Source organism: Rattus rattus, chromosome 5 (genome assembly GCF_011064425.1).
Source record: "Rattus rattus isolate New Zealand chromosome 5, Rrattus_CSIRO_v1, whole genome shotgun sequence".
Lineage (NCBI taxonomy): Eukaryota > Metazoa > Chordata > Mammalia > Rodentia > Muridae > Rattus > Rattus rattus.
This window is the reverse complement of record NC_046158.1, coordinates 51,603,811-51,619,612: the sequence shown is the minus strand read 5'-3', so window position 1 is coordinate 51,619,612 and position 15,802 is coordinate 51,603,811.

Genomic DNA, 15,802 nt, shown 5'->3' with positions numbered 1-15,802 from the left:
TTTTATTTTTGCGTATGTTTTTCATTGGAAACCCATTTGGTTGTGTCCCAATACCATTTAGTAGATAGATTTCAGTGTCCCAGGGACAGTGAGTATAGATATTCTCAATCCTGGACTCACGGTTAGAGTCAGGTGCCAGAGAAGGAATTGTAAAGTCTTAGTTTTTAAAGACCAATCTGAGAAAAGCTAAATTAAAATCTCGTGATGGGCAGTCTGGCTCTATCAGGTATTTTAAAAACCTCATCCTGGATATCCTAATGTGTAGACTGGGGACTAGGAAGCCAGGTTTGGGACCTGTGTTTCTAAACTCACAGTCCAAGATACCCGCTGTGCAGAGTGACCTGGGGCACTTGTTAAATAGGCACTCGTCTGCTCCAGGAAGATCACCCAAACCACACCTAGACTCTGCATTTGAACAGATAACCCAACCCACCACATCCAGAGCTTTGTTCCTCCCCTAGAAAATTCTTGTCTGCCTGTTTTTCCTGCTACCACATTTAGATCATCACATTTAAATGGTTGCACCATCACATTAAATGGTCACATATCACATTTAAATGATCACATCATTGGTTTCATTGTAAGCCCTCTCAGATGGCTTTACCTCATTGAGGTTTGGCCATGCTGTATGCTGTCAGGTGTATGACACACACCTGAACATTTCCAAGATGGTCACTCATCAGGCATCACCAAATGTTTGCTATGTGCCTACCACTGAACACCTAGGGTAGAGTAGTAGTCATCAGTAAGATAGAACTTGTAGTAAAATCAGGAGAACCGCCCAACCTAATTATTACAATACACTGTGGGAAACATGCTTGTAATAAGCACAGGGCTTTAAGGGGATGAGCAGAGGCTACAGCCCAAGCTTTCTCTAGTTCTCAGTGCCTCTGGGCAGAGAGGAAGGCTGAGCTTCTAAAGCCCTGGCTAATGTCACGCTTAAGGAGAACTGTAGACTTCCAAACGCACTCTGTTTCATCCTTCTGCATAATTTGGTCTGACTCATCATCCTTGTCACTCATTGCCTCTTCTAAGTCCAAATATTTTAGAGGCCATTCCCTTGCTATTTTACTACTAATCATTGGTTAGGATAACTCTGTTTTCATTGATTTATTTTACTTCTAAAGTAAATACTCTAACAATACACTGTGGGCTTCTGACAGCTGCTGTAACCCAAAAGTTATGTTTTGTATCACTGACTGTGAGGCTAAGCTGTGTTTTGCTTTCCTTCTTGTATGGATCCACTGAGATACCGATGAGCTATGAATATATGCAGAAATACAGGTTACAGTAACTTCCCTTGCCTAAAATAACGTGATAATGTTAAGTGAAATAACATGGTACCATCTCATTTGACCATAGGATCTGAAAAGGACACTCATCACAACAGTAGGAGAGGGGAAAGGGAATGGGGACATGTGGATCAAAGATACAAACTTGCAATTGTAAGACAAGTTCTAGGTGACTGAAATACAGAGTGAATGAGAATGCCATCATTTCACAATGCAGACATGTACCAAGTCATTATTCATTTTTATTCATCTTGCCATGTGCCGGATAGATAGATAGATAGATAGATAGATAGATAGATAGATAGATAGATAATAGATAGATGATAGACATAGATATAGACAGACAGATAAACAGATAGATGATAGATAAATAGACAGATGATTGATAGGTAGATAGATAGATAACTGATAGATGATAGATAGATAGATGATAGACAGATAGATATAGACAGATAAACAGATGGTAGATAGATGATAGACAGATAGATATAAACAGACAGAATAGATAAACAGATAGATAAGTAGACAGATGATAGATAGATAGATAGATAGATAGATAGATAGATAGATAACTGATAGATGATAGGTAGATAGATAGGTAGATAGATAGATGATAGACAGATAGATATAGACAGACAGATAAACAGATAGATGATAGATAGATAGATAGATAGATAGATAGATAGATAGATAGATAGAGATAGAGAGATAGATAATAGATGATAGACAGACCAAGAGATAGACAGATAGATAGATAATGAAATATATTAAACTCTTGTAAAAAATTTAAATAATAGTTTTTCATCTTTTGAGACAGTTTCCCAAATTATGCTCTAAGACCAAGTTCACATGATGTTATATAATCAGGAGATATATTAATAATCAAGTTTCTTTATTTAAGAAATCCTTGGAGGCTTTAATATGCCAACACTTTGTGACTCTGTAGATCATTGGATGTAGTGATTCTCACACCAGTTTGACCATGAAAGCAGAAGAGAATGGAGGCCACCATCCCAGGGGCGAACCTACCCACAGCGGACTGAGCTGTTCCCCTCCCCCTTGAATCACTAATTGAAAAAAAAATTTCTTACAGACTTGCCTACAGCCTAATCCTATGGAGACATGTTCTCAATTAAGGCTCCTTTTTCTCTGACGATGCCTGCTTGTGTCTAATTGATATAAAACTAGCCAATACAATGTGCAAGGCTCCAGCTTAGTTCTCCGTCAGACAAGGAAAACGCTCTTGAAAATAATCTTGAAAATCAGTATATGCTGGATTCCTAACCACGCCCGTGTAACTGACAGGTTACTTATCCCTGTGTGGTGGTAGAGTGGCCCATTAACTGTATCCTGAGACCTACCCAAGCCTTTCTAGCTCCTAAGTCTCACAGAGGAAGAGCCGCCCTGGGGCTTGGCTCCTGCTTCCCCCTTTCAACCTTGGTCTTTTGTTAGTTCCCCTCTCCTATTCTCCACCTGCTCCCTCTGTCTGTGGAAGGGTCCGAACACACATAGCTGCAGAAGACAAAAGCAGGCTAAATGGAAACAGACTGCGGAAGAAAGACGAGAAGTGAAGATGGAGGAGCAAAGCAAGACCTTGGGCATCTTTACGACAGCATTTTTATCCATGTGGTTGGATGAGACGCGTGTGGCATGCAAACCACTTTAAAGCAAGAGGTCAAGACTGCCCCTGTGTCTCAGAGGAGGGTTTGGCAACGAGGAGCATCGCTGGCGAGCAGGAACAATGATCCCATTTCAGAAGCTGCTAAGGAAAGTTCCAGCCAAGCGAGCTTTTACTTTGTCCCACCCTCCACCATCAGACTGGGTGTCTACCATCGGAGCTTACACATCTGGAAAGAATAAGGCAGTGGGATTTGACCTTTCTGTGGTTGTTAGGATAGAGAAAAGGGCAGCGAGGGGGAAGAAATGGTTCAGGAGCTTAGAAAATAGCTGAAAGATGAATGGAGTACAAGAATCTGTGCACAGGAATGAGTGGACTTCGAAAGGGAGCCTTTCTGTTGGCATGTTAATATTCCATTCCTATGTGACAGTGAACAACTGTAACAGAGATTAGTCAAAATGGAATGTTCTTCCTCTCGTGTATGAAAGTAAGACGGTAGATGGTCTGAGGTGGGTAGAGTGCTCTACCTGCCTTCTCTAGTTTCTGAGAGGTCTTCCTTCTGCCGCCTCACCCTTTGACGTGTTGGCATCTGCATGCTAGGCAACAGGATGGAGAAAAAGGGGTTTTGTTGTTGTTGTTTGGGTTTTATTCAGTGAGAAATGGTGGACCTGTGCGGCCCTTTCATTTCATTTCCAGAATGTATTTACATGGCCATGCCTAGCTGCAGGATAGTTTGGAAAGTGAGTCTTTATTCTGTATATCAAGATGCTCAGTCAAAACCTGAGGACCGTTTACCCCAAAGGAGAAGACGAATGGGAATGGGATGGGGGAAGGGCTATTCAATCAATCACAAAAATCACTGACTTTTCGTTTGATACCAACATTAAGTCTGGCCATGTGATTTGCTGTAGCCAATGAAATGCAAGTCAGAGTCTTAACAGCCAAGCAGCAATTTTCCATATTTCCTGTCTCCTCTGCCATGAGATAGGTGATGTTTCATTTGCAGGCTTATCAGTGATGCTGGGGTCTGTCAGGAAATGAGATGGAGCAGAACTGCAGTTGACCAGCTAGCAGATATGAGATACAGATGGCAAATAAAGCTTGAGATTGTGAGCCCTCGAGATTTAGGGATCTTTTGTTACAGTAGCATGACCTCCTTCGGTGTCTCACCAGTACAGTACCTAAGCTCAGTGCATCAGCTCACCTGGAATCTTGTGAGACAGACGGATGCTCTGCCCTACCCCAGACCAACTGAAGTCAACAGGCCAACAGGGTCCTGCTTCCTGAAAGGGATTCTAAAAGCAGGAGAGCCATTGCCCCTGCTTCAGGCTAACCATTTCTATACAAAGGCTGGTGTCTGCTGCGTGCTGGTAGATACCGAGCACAGGACTGCTGCCCTTAGTTTCTATGGGAATAGAGACAAAAGACTTGTTAAGTGACGAAAGAATGGGATTGGCTTCTCCTGAGGTGGTTTATAATATTTTTGTGCTACTGCAAAAAGGGATTGCTTCCTTAATGTCTTGTTCAGACAGTCCATTACTGTCATATGAAAATGCTACTGGCATCTGGGTCCTGGATCTGTATCCTGAAATATTAACTGAATTAATTAATCCTAATGATTTGGGGGAGTCAAGTCTATAGATTTTGTAGAGCTATATAATCATGTTTTCCACAAACAGACAATTTGGTTCCCTCTTCCCTAGTTTTGAAAGTCTTTCATTTTCTTGCATAAATGTTCTGAATTGTATCCCTAGGACCATGAATTGATGACAATGGACCTCTCATCTTAACCCGGTAGTAGGGGACAGTTTTCCACGCTTCTTCATTTGGTCTGATATTAGCTGTGGATTTGCCATGCATGTCCTCTAGTAGTAGCAAGCCCTTCCTCTGTATCTAACTTACTGAGAGGGGATTTGATTTTGTTTTTGCTTTTGTTTCTATTTTTGGTATGATTTTTGTTTGTTTGTTTTAGTTTGTTTTGGTTTGGTTTCATTTGATCTTTGGTTTTTCAAGATCAAGTTTCCCTGTATGGGCTTAGCTGTCCAAAATCTCAATCTGTAGACCAGGCTGGCATCCACCTCACAGAGTGCTGGGATTAAAGGTGTACACCACCATCACTTGTTTGTTTTGTTTTGAGATTTTGTTTGTTTGCTTGCTTTTTACTTTGTATTGATTCTTTGTGAATTTTACATGCTGCACCCCAATCCCACTCATCTCCTCATTCCCTTCCTATCCTCCCTCTGCCCTTGGACACACTCCCCCCAATAAAATAAAACAACAACAACAATAACAACCACAAAAGTCTTGTCATGGAAGCTGCAGTGTGTCACACATCTTTACTTGCAAGTGTTCATTGTCATCAGTCATTGGTCTGGTTCGAGGCCTTTGGCTTCTTCTACTCTATCAATACTGGAATCTCACTGGGACACCTCTCAGATAGCCAGTTGTTGCCCTGTGTAATGGAGATCCTGTCGCTTTGGATCTGCAGGGCCAGCCCCTTCACATGTTCCAGCAGTTCACAGATGGGGTAGATGTTAGTGTGGGCCAACTCAAAGCCTTGGATCTGGGCCTGGGGGTAGCTGAGTTGGTCAGCCTGCCTGCTCCCCTGAATCCACACCACCACGGGGAACTCTCCAGCACTGCCCCAGCTAGCTCACCCAATACCTCAGTCAGCAAGGGGAAAGGACAGCTCTCCTGCTCTTATGACCACAGGGCCAGCCCTCCTGCCTGCCACAGGTGGCAAGGGATGAGGGGAGGGGGGCATTTCTCCCAGGCCACTGCACTGGGTGTGAGGTAGGGTCAACTCTCCTGCACTCATGCCATTGGGGCCAGCTCATGACATCACAACTCCAAAGTCCATGGTCAAGACGAGTTCAGAAAGAATCACAAAGAAACATCATTTTAAGTGACCTTGGGATTTTTGTTTTGGGCTGCCGTCATAGCTATCCGTGGCCTCACCTGCTTTCTCCTTCATCCTTAGGTTCCTCTGTGCCATGATTCTAGTTCAGATGATTATATTCATTAGAATGAAAACACGTTCTGGGTGTTTTCACACGCATGTAGATTTAACTCAACATTGACACCCTAAAGGTGTGAATATACTTGGCCACACCATTAGGTATTTATAGGAAGATGCTTTCCATGGCACTGTAAATGAAAACAGCTCAAACCAGGGGACATGGGAGAGGCGGCACCTCCTTAGTCCAGGCAACTGGCTGTGCGGCTCCCTCTGCTATGCTTTTCTGAGAAATCCAGGTCTCTAGTAAAATACCAAATAATCCTAATGAGGCAGCTATTTAGCTCGAATTGGAAATATTCTCCATGCATTCACCTCACAGTGTGAACCGAGCAATGCTCCCCTTGTGTGAGGGAGCAGGCCCCCTCATTTGCTGTCTTGGGTTGAATAGTTGCCATATTTAAAAGAACAAACATGATTTCCCTAGGACATAACTTTTAGCATGTATGGTCAGTTCTCAGGCTAAGCTTTCCTATTAGTCATTTGGCCTTTTCCTCAGAACCCACACGGAAACCCCACTGTCTCCATACTGAATTCACCATGAGAAACATCACCACATCAAAGAAGCCAATGTCCTGAGCTCCATAGGAGAAAAGAGCAGAGAGCAGAGCTCTAGATCTGATCGGTGAGCAGACAGCTCAACCTCCAAGCCCAGGGTTCTATCAGGACACTCGCAGGGTCCAAGACAAGTTATCCTCCTCAACGTTTTCTATAAATGTAATCAGATTTAGATGAATGCTGAGGGCCATAATGAAGGGAAGAAAACCCCAGATGTTGCAACCATCACAAGGTTGGGGAGGAGAGAGGGGCAGGCAGAGACTCCCTGTGTCTTCTCTCGAACATTGAATTCTTGACCTTTTTGGCTAAGTGTGGAAGCCGTTTTGAGGCTCCTTCTTTCCCAGAAGAGTGTCTTTAACCTGTTCATAAGTGTGGAAAGGGTTAAGTCAAAACAAAGGCAAGCAGCCTCCTTAGATTCTTTCCTACCTCAGTCTACTTTGAGACAAGGAAAGCACCCCTCATGTGGCTGTGTTGGGATCTATTCATGGACATTTCTGAGCTCCAGTGCTTAGAAAGTGACTCACAGAATTCAAAGGTGAGCGATTCCCGTAGCTTCCTTCACTGGAGAGGCTGTTACCTACCTAGCTGTGAAAACCATGATGTGGACTGGAGATACACACATCTGGCCCATTTTGCTCCCAGATCCTCTGCTCTTGTGCCTATCTTTTTTTCCCCCCCGGAGCTAGGGACCGAACCCAGGGCCTTGCACTTGCTAGACAAGCGCTCTACCACTGAGCTAAATCCCCAACCCTGTTCTTGTGCCTCTCATTCCCTGGTTTCTAGACCTAGCCCTCCATTGTGGATGGTGGGTTACTCACAGTACACTCTAGACTCATAGCCAAGCCCAGGTAACTGTGGCTGCCTCTTCAACTGACATTATTTTCTGCATTTTACAAGGATCAATTAAAACATTGTTGACAGATTTTCACAAAAGTAGATAAATCATTTTCTATTTTATGATTTTTTTATGCTTATGGTTAAAAAATTTAAAGCACCCCAAAGCCACAATGATATAATCATTTCAAAAGGCACCCCCCAACACACACATATACCACCCCAGCTCCACAAACCACTATCCAATCACATTCTAATAGAATCTGATTCAACCCTCTCCTGGCCCTGAGCTGGTTATGGACAGCACTCCTGCACAGTGGTGCTGTGTCCCAACCAAGGGCTTCTGTTAAAGAAAATGCATACTGCCATTTCTACAGTGCTTCTGCTGTAGGAAGAGGCAATGCCTACCATTATCGGTCTCCTGTGAGGCCCCGGCCCCATCGTCTCCCTACCTTTGTGCATGGCCCTTGCTGTTCCCAAGGATGCCTTGTCTCAGGCTACACGAGGTGTGTGGCTGTCTCCTCCAGTCAGCCACTTCCTTCTCTCTTCTATCACAGACCTCTGGTTGTCTTTGTTTCTCCTGCACTGTCCCTGTGTGTGAGTGCTGTCACCCCTCGGTATGATCATTTTAAATTTTAGGTGATCTTCTATTTTCAATTGTTTCTCTTATTCAAAATTAGGCATATGTCCTTTTTAAACAAAGCACGGTAATCCAGAGAAAGCTTCCAGGCAGTAATTTTTTTTTTAAAGAAATCCTGCATTACTATCTATAGAGTCTAGTTTGTTTCCTATGTTTTTTTTTCTGAAAGATTTCAAATCTACTGAGAAGTTGCAAAAATGATATAAGAAAGAAATACGGTGTTCCCCTTTGTGCATCAACTATGAGCAGCTCTCTGCGTTTGCCTTTTCGTTATACATTCATTACCTTTTGATTGCTGAGTTACTTAAGACAGAATTATAAGCCCTCAGCCCTAAATACTCAGCCTATCTCTTAAGAACAAAAATATTCTCTCCCATAACCACAATACGTCGATCACACGCGGAAACCCAAAGAGTGGCGTCATCCTGCCGTCTGGGGACGCAGCCTTGAGAGCTACCTTAGTGTTTGGAGGAAGTAGCTGGACTTCATGAACATCATCTAAAACTAAGTTTTCATTACAGCTTCACCAAGATGTGCATCAATAGACATATAGTGGCTTATTACTATGCTTTCTTTAATTCTTCAAATTTGTGTCATCCATAAAGCATAGAAAATACGAACTCTATCTACCAACCAAAGGAATCTGGCCAATGAACTGTATTTTCTGCTGGGGGTACCCACTTGCAAGTAGCTTGCAGAAATGTAAACATAAATATATACATACACATACAAATATATATATATACAAACACACACAGATATATATACAAACACACACAGATATATATATACAAACACACACACAGATATATATATACAAACACACACACACACACACACATTACTTTTGTGAGGACTCGTGTTTAGGATCCTAATCAGCCTTACTTCTTCCAGGAAAGCATTATCAGCCAATCTACTCACAGCATGAACAAGATGATGTCACAATGGGGCTGAGAGCTCTGCTGTGTTTTAAAGAAGAGATGTGTGTTTATGCATATGTCAACAAGCGAGCGAACAGTGTGCAGTGTTGTTGGTGTAAGATTGTCAGTGTCCTTGCACCCTGGGCAAACAACTCTACCTGACAACCACTAAAGCCCAAGGTTGAGTTGGAGATTGATTTCACCAGCGCTAATAGAGTAAAAGAAAAAAAGAAAAGAAAAGAAAAAAGAAACGTTTTTTTTTCTGGTGACCCACCAATCCCAAATCACTGCCTCTGAAATTTGTTCCTTCCCTGGTTCGGTTGTTTTCCTGCGACATTAAGAGGACATCCAGTCTGTTGCCAAAAGGGATTTGTCCTTTTTATCTAGGCAGAAGAGTGCTTCAGAGATTTGCATTTCTGAATTGCTTAGCTGCCCAAGCATGCTCGGTGTGTGCTGTTTGAAATGTGTCATTGAACCACGTGACTGCTCTTCTCAAGCTGATGTTGGACTTTCTCCAACAAATATGGATTATGTTAAAGTCGGTTCTGAGTTGACGAGGATATGTTAATAACTCCCAGATGGGCCTCTCTGTGCTCTCCAGCAGGGAAACGCAAGCCGTCCATGGCAGGAGCAAGTGCTTGGCAGGTCCATCATTCTGTCATTAAAGGCCACATTATTACTTACAACTGTGCTTGCATGACAATAGCTGCTGAGATGAGCTCGCTCCTCAGTAATGAGCACTAGGAAGTGGCTTTTAGGTAGATTGTTTTCCAGGTGTTAATAAAAGCGATTTTGCTTGCAATGCTCCTCTACCGGTCGCCAGATAAGGCGTTCTGAACGACTCAAAGAGGCAGCATGGAGATGAGCTGGGAGCCTGGCCTGGGCAACATCTGACCACAGCCACACGGCCTGTGCTCAACAGAGGAGCTCTGTGTCTGTCCAGAGCTTCATTCCTGTGTTGTTGACGCTGTTATTCACATTACAGTTGTTTACATTGGGGCCACAGTTTTTATTAGATGACTTATCCTCTTTGTCCTTGGTTCTTAACCTAGGGAGTATAATTTTTTCCTTAAAATTGTTTTTAGAAAAAAAGAGAGAGAGATAGAATATATGTCTTCCGTAATCATATTTCTAAACCAGAAGGCAACCGACTCTATTTGATATTGAATTTCAATGTGACCAGTTACCTAGGCGTACACTGGCTTCCTCCAGTTAATTATGATGAAGGTGGATATTAAGGTGGAAGGGAATGCCTTGGTAGAAAAAAAAATAATCACTTTGGTGATTATGCATAGATCGTGCCTTGTTGTAGCAGAGTAGTAAAATACAATGAAGTCTCTATTTGCAAAGCAAACAGTGCATGCTCGCTGCTTTCATTTAGAGTGTAAAGCAATCCTGCTTTTTACGTTTAGAATGTAAAACAATCACTACATATATGTTGCAGGGAGAGAATCCCCGGGGATGATAAATGCAATCATAAACACTCAACTGCAGATGACACGTGTTCTTCTTTGTTCTCTCTCTCTCTCTCTCTCTCTCTCTCTCTCTCTCTCTCTCTCTCTCTCACACACACACACACACACACACACACACACAATACAGCCATAGAGAGCGCCCCACTTTACCACCAGGTAACTGGATTTTGCGATGCTTTAGATCCTTTCATCACTATAAGCATGTCTACGTGTTTTCTTTATCTCCCCCACTCTTTCCAGCAAGTCCAAGGAATATAAAAGTATGAAACCACACCTGCCAGCTACATGACGATGAGCCATCTAGAATTTGGATTTTTCACGAGGCAGCAGCACTGCACGCCATGGATTCCCAGAATGCATTGGGAAGTGTTCAGTGCCAACAGTCAGGATTTCAAAATATATTACTTTAAGTCATTTCAAAACTATCAAAAGACCAGCAAATGATTTTTTTTTTAAAACATTTCTGCATTGAGGCCTTCTTGAAGGGGTCTCATGACGGTGTTGGAACCCGGATGTTAGGTAGAAAGGAGATGAAAGGAACTTTAGTACACGCTGGCAACCCACGCATTTAGTGCTGCTGCCTTGTGAAAAATCCAAATTCTAAATGGGGTCATCATAATGGTATTGGCAGATGTGGTCTGGTGTGTGGGTGGCAGAGGCCCGCAGTCCCAGCTCAGAGATACCAAGGATTGTTGGACTGTCAGAAGCTCCTTGTTAGCTTGAGATACATAATTTCAGGTCTGTCTCAAAGAAGAAGGGGGGAGGAGGAGGAGGGGGAGGGGAGGGGGGGGAGGGGGGGGGGGGAGGGGGAGGGGGAGGAGGAGGAAGAAGAAGGGGGAGGAAGGGGAGGGGGAGGAGGGGGGGGGGGAGGACGGGGAGGGGGAGGACGGGAGGAGACAAGAAAGGGGCTGGGTGAGAACAGGAGGGAGAGAAAGAGAGAGACACCTAGCTCACAAGAACTTACTGCAGGCTACAGACGTGCTAGACAACTGCAGCCGTCTTTAGGTGTCTGCCCAGCTAGGGAAGACATTCTCCCACGGATGAAAGAAAACCGCCCGGTCCTTTCCAAATGCATCGTGTCACGTGTGAGCATCACGAAGCATCTGTGGTCTGGGAGCCCACAGAGCCTCAGAAGCTGCGTGTTTGTTAAAATACCTTCAGCTTCCCTTCGCACTCATGAGTGCGATTGGCAGCCCAGTCGTTCCGGGCTATCATTTTTATCAATACCTAGTAAGTCCTCCAAACGTACTCGTGCGCCATGTAATACTCCATCAGAGCTTCAGTTAGCGAGTTTGTGCGTGAGAAGGTTTGGCGAGTTAGACAGTAGGTGTGAAAGATATGGAAGGCCCTGTGACTAGTGGCCACGAGGTTGGAACTGTCTGAGACGCTGAGACCTCGCAGAGTTAGGTGGATATCCCTTTTCTCTGTCATTAGGCATCCATGAGCCAACCATAGAGTGTTGGCTGCTCTGTGAAACTCACAAAAGCAACTGTCTGGTGTTTGGTCCCTTATACTTCTGGGGGTGTTGGAATGAGCATGGTGGGATGGTGAGCCTGCTGTGTAGAAAGACCCTAACCTCTTTTTAGAGCTGTAGCCCATCCTGAACACAGCATCATGGGCACATGAAAGGAGTCCTCACTGATTAGTCATCGCAGCCCAGCCTTCTGATACTCTCCAGTGTTGTGTCGTCTTGGCAGAACGTACCCCAGACAACACTAGAAGAAAGAAAGAGGGAGAGGTTAAAGGGAACACCCTTTAAGTAAAGGCACGAAAGCAGCATTAAGCCAGGAGACTCTGAGGTTAGGGCTCGGGGCCTGTCTTTCGCCCTCACCTTCCTTTACTACACAGCACACTAACCTGCTCATAATGGCTCTCGACTTTCTGGATTGTTAAAAAGAAGAGTATAAGAGCCATTGAGAGAAATATGGGCATTTTAATATTGTGACACTTAATGCTACATAAAACCTTTGTTTCCTACAGGTTTATTGAGCTGGTGTATTAGATTTCCTGCTGTATGACCTGGAAGATTATGGTGGCTTAGGTCTAAGTATACTTTGGGGAAGCATTTTGTATTTTCTCTATAAATAGTCTTTCTAAAACAACAGGATAGCGTAACTATTAATGTTTATATTGCATTATACATCTTCCCAACTTTACTATGCATAGTGAAGAGCGTGGTAACCAAAGGAAATGTTTTTGTCTATAAAATATGCCAGGAGCTGCCACTGTTAAAGTGAATCTACCTCATTCATTAGTTCAACAGTAGGGTGGTCATGCCTTGTCATTACAGTGTGGAATTTATACTATTATGCATTTGTAATATATATATGCCGTATTCATTTTTACAAATGAATAGTTTGATGGAGGGGATATTGTTCAGAGACATATCAAAGCTTTTTTTTCATGTTAAGTAATTTCTCTAACTCAGTGGAAGTAACTAGATCATCAGTAGTAGTATTGAATGTTTGTTTTTTGGTAACTTGTAAAGAATTTTTCTCACAAGTACATATCAACTTGGAGCACCAAAAAGTGCAGTGCAGAGTCTAACGTGGGCTAAACTCCTGCTCTGATTCCTGGGGAACATAACAAACGGCAAAATTGTGTTTCTTTATGCAGGTAATTTATGAGCAATTCCTTGCTCATTATTTATATATATATATGATATATATTATTTTTATATATCATAAAATATATAGAGGAAAAATATATAGGGGGAAAAAAGCACCAGACCTAACACTATAGGTCCCCCCTGACCCACTTTGCCTTCCATATTTGAATAGCCAGTTTCATTACATTCAAAACCATAGCCCAGACAGAGCAAAGGGTGAGGTCTGTCCCATCCAAAGAAATGAAAGATTATCTCTTTCAAGCTCCAGAAACAAGATGGATCTGGCCCACCTTTGAGCCACTTCCAGCTTCAGATAGAACATGACATCTGGGTAATCTGCAATTTGCTAGGGGCGTTGTTAGCATGCTTTTCCTCCAGGGTAGGATTTTAAGCAGGTTGCCGGCAGCTGTGTGTTTGGCTACTCGGCCACATTAGGCTTACAGAACCCCTGCTATTACCCTGGTGAAACCTGTGCCAAGGCCCCTGGTGACACGGTGAAGGTATTAGGTCAGATGAGTTGCATTAAGTGGCAAGTGATAAATTCAAGATGACAATTTGAAACAGCAGTGTTTCTTCTAAGTAATTAATTCCAGTGGTGCCTGGGGCGGTGTGTGGTTGCCGCCACTGGTGTGGCAAAGCTGCGTAGCTAATGAGAGAACATTACAGTGAGGATTAGGGGCCTGTGCATTCTGGCAGGCTGAGGTCACTATGATTAGGAAATATTAATGCAGAGTGACTGTGATAAACCATATACACCCAGGAAACTTAATTTTTATTTTATTAATGCAGAAGCTGTTGACCACTTTACAATGTGATAGCTCACTAAGTGGGCTAGGGAGAGAGCTGACGCATTCCTCTTTGGGTCTGTGGTAGTTCCTAAAGCCTGCTGGAGATGGTGACAGAATGGTTTGCCGCAGCCAAGGTCCTTCCCTTGCCGTCTGTAGACACATCATCTCCAGCATATACAGAGGCCGTAGAATGATAAGCTTTCTTCGTTTTCCTAAGCATGACTTCACGGAGATGTTTTGCAGATGATTCGCCTTCTCTGATTAAGAAACAACTGTGAAATGTTCAAGCAAGGGCCAGGGTTTCTCTCGCTACCTTTGTCCTTTGGCAAGGGAGTGACCTGGTCACCTGTGACTCGCCAGTGTTATCAGGGTGTTAGAAGACTTGCTAACCTTCATTCTTATCACCGAACACCCCAGTTTAGCTTAAAGCAGAAAGGAACTTGAGGCCAGATGGGTGGGATCCAGGACAAGTTCAGACCACCAGGAGGAGTGTGTTCCAGCCTGGAACTCACCACCCAGCCCACCTCATCTGGTGCTCACCTGGATGTCTCCTTAGGAAGGGAGCAGAGCCAATCACCCAAGCTGTTTCCCTATAAAACTCTCAAAGAAGGCTGTCCAGGGACTCTAGTGCACATAGGCGTATGCAGGCACACATATACACACACTCACAGAACTCGGGGTGTTGGCTCATCTCTAGTGGAGGACTTTTTAGTTTGAGCAACTACAGATGTCTTGTGGTGTACTAGATATATAGCCTATAAAATACCTACTAAACACTTTCCCCTTGGCACTGAAAAATGAACTGCTTCTAGCTGTAAGACTGTGTCCTTGTCACTTGCTATAAACTGGCAGTGGTGTTGGGTACTCAGCTCCAATATGTGCTCTGTCCATAGGCCTGTGTGAGTGAAGGCAGATGCGTAGAGAAGCCATTAGCAACATGTGTTCTTTGAAATCTTGAAGGGCTACCAAGTACAACATTGTACTCCCAGCTTCCCCTGCTATGAGGAAGCCAACTGCACCGTAGAGAAAATAAGAAAGAAAAAACTTAGTCTGGTCTTCTTTTTCTCTTAATTCCGTAGACTACGTGTGTGATTTAGCATTAGGATAACCAGCTCCACTTTCTACAGTAGGCGAAACAATAAAGAAAACTTTTGGGGGGAGGTTCAATCTCCACTAAGTAACAATTTAAAAAAAATCACCCATAACTTTATATTTTATACCTATGTGAAATTTTTGGCATCTTTGTATGTGGGGAAAAACCTTAGAAAAATTCAAGATTTAGCAAAGAAACACATCTTTTTCTTATACTTTTTGAGGTGATGATTTGTAAAACCACCAAGGAATTGCTACAAAACTGTTTTTCCAATATCATAAAGTAAGTAGCAGGCATGAAAGCAGGAAATGGCAGCACCAGCAAGGGAGGATATAGAGTTCAGGTACCCTGTTAAACCACACATATCTGTCTTTCTGAGAAGGTCTCATGTAGCCCAGGCTATCCTAGAAATAGCAAAGTATGACTTTGAACTTCTGATCCTCTTGCCTCTTCCTCCCAAGTACTGAGATCACAGACAGGAGCTGCCCACGCCCAGTCCTTATATTTATATTTTAACCTTAAATGAATCCTCCATTTTCCTTGCTTAAGTTTCCATGGCTAAACAAAAGAGAATTATGGCAACCGTTTCCCAAAGGCTAATAATCTACTGAGAACAAAACAGAACCTGAGAAGTGTAAGAAGTTATGCTTTAAAATCATGATCCTGGGACTAGACAGCTGGCTCAATGGCGAGAGCACTGGCTGCTCTTCCAGAAGACCTGGGTTTGATTTCCAGAACCCACATTGTGCTTCACAACCATCTGTAACTTCAGTTCCAGGGGATTCAAAGTCCTCTTTTGGCCCTTGCAAACATTGTATACATGGGGTGCACAGATATACCTGTAGGCAAAATACCCATATACACATAAAATACAAATAAATAAATCTCAAAAGATTAAATATTTGATCCTTGAGTTCATGTCTACTATAGGTGGTGGGCTTTGTTAAGTGCTGAAAACGT